The sequence below is a fragment of the Chenopodium quinoa genome, unplaced genomic scaffold, assembly GCF_001683475.1.
Source record: "Chenopodium quinoa cultivar QQ74 unplaced genomic scaffold, ASM168347v1, whole genome shotgun sequence".
NCBI classification, from domain to species: Eukaryota; Viridiplantae; Streptophyta; class Magnoliopsida; order Caryophyllales; family Amaranthaceae; genus Chenopodium; species Chenopodium quinoa.
This window is the reverse complement of record NW_018742205.1, coordinates 8,239,308-8,241,039: the sequence shown is the minus strand read 5'-3', so window position 1 is coordinate 8,241,039 and position 1,732 is coordinate 8,239,308. Positions and strand designations below refer to the sequence as shown.

At 36.8% G+C, this 1,732-nt stretch overlaps 1 non-coding gene across 1 annotated transcript; it reads right to left on the bottom strand.

Annotated features, from left to right (window-relative positions):
• Positions 1 to 1,139: 1,139 nt before the first annotated feature.
• On the bottom strand, positions 1,140 to 1,212 carry TRNAM-CAU. Its single transcript has one exon. It is a non-coding gene; the product is annotated as a tRNA-Met (tRNA).
• Between the last annotated feature and the right edge of the window lie 520 nt (positions 1,213 to 1,732).

Here is a 1,732-nt window from a genome sequence, read left to right as displayed (position 1 = left end):
CGATTTGACCGATCCCGCTCCTGCCACGACATTTGCACATTTAGATGCTACTACCGTACTATCAAGGGGATTGGCCGCTTAAAGGGATTTAATCCAGCGGTGGATCCGCTAGATTCAACGTCAACTATGCTGCCAACCTAGAATTGTTGGCGAGGAACATTATGAAATTGCGCAAAAAGTTAAGGAAACCTTACAGCGTTACAAAGAACTTCAGGACATTATAGCTATCCTTGGATTGGACGAATTATCCGAAGAAGATCGTTTAACTGTAGCAAGAGCACGAAAAAATTGAGCGTTTCTTATCACAACCTTTTTTCGTAGCAAAAGTATTTACGGGCTCTCCAGGAAAATATGTTGGTCTAACAGAAACAATTAGAGGGTTTCAATTGATCCTTTCCGGAGAATTAGATGGTCTTCCTGAGCAGGCTTTTTATTTGGTAGGTAACATCGACGAAGCTACCGCGAAAGCTATGAACTTAGAAATGGAGAGCAAATTAAAGAAATGACTTTAAATCTTTGTGTACTGACTCCTAATCGAAGTGTTTGGAATTCAGAAGTAAAAGAAATCATTTTATCTACTAATAGTGGCCAAATTGGTGTATTACCAAACCATGCCCCTACTGCCACAGCGGTAGATATAGGAATTTTAAGAATACGTCTTAACGACCAATGGTTAACAATGGCTTTGATGGGAGGTTTTGCTAGAATAGGCAATAATGAGATTACGATTTTAGTAAATGATGCTGAGAGGGGTAGTGACATTGATTCACAAGAAGCTCAGCAAACTCTTGAAATAGCAGAAGCTAACTTGAGGAAAGCGGAAGGAAAGAGACAAGTAATTGAAGCAAATTTAGCTTTGAGACGAGCTAGGACACGAGTAGAGGCTAGCAATCCGATTTCTTCGTAACCAGTCGGTGCGTGCGTCCAAATAATCATAATCAGAAGAAGTTCTGTTTGTACACTCTTTCTATATATAGAATCTAAATATATAGAAGATCTCTTTTTCTTTTTATTTTGTTGATTGAATCAACAAAATAAAAAGAAAAAAGAGAATCTATTTAATAGTCTTAATAATCCAAAGGGTAAGTAGAAAAACTTATTAAATACCCTCGACTCTGACTTTGGTATCTAATAAGTTTTACCTACTATTGGATTTGAACCAATGACTTCCGCCGTATGAAAGCAACACTCTAACCGCTGAGTTAAGTAGGCCTTTTATCATTACAAAGAGGACTAAATATAACCATTCCATAGATTGATTATAAACCGAATACTGCTTATAAGCAATAGAAATCAAACGGATCAAAGAGCTATGATGGTATATCGTAGAATATTTCTCTTGACAAGAAATTATCTCCATACTAAAATATGGAGCATAAACACAAGGGCTATAGCTCAGCTAGGTAGAGCACCTCGTTTACACGCGCGCCAATGTTTTTCAGGGAAGTCCATCATGCAATCAAAAGAATGAATCTTTTTGAAAAATCGATGTCTTACTCTAGGCTTTTAGGAAACAAAACATAGAGAACAATAGCCTGACAATTAATTCTAGTTCGGTCCAATTCAAGTGTCTATTTAGTTACCAAATAGAACCCATTATTGATTTGACATATTGATAAGGTGAATACCCAACCTATTCAATGCTAGGCATAATGAGTATAAGGGCCTCAAAAAATCTCTTTTCGTCCTATGAACTTTAAGGTGTATGAAGTTTCATATTGGATTCTTTAAG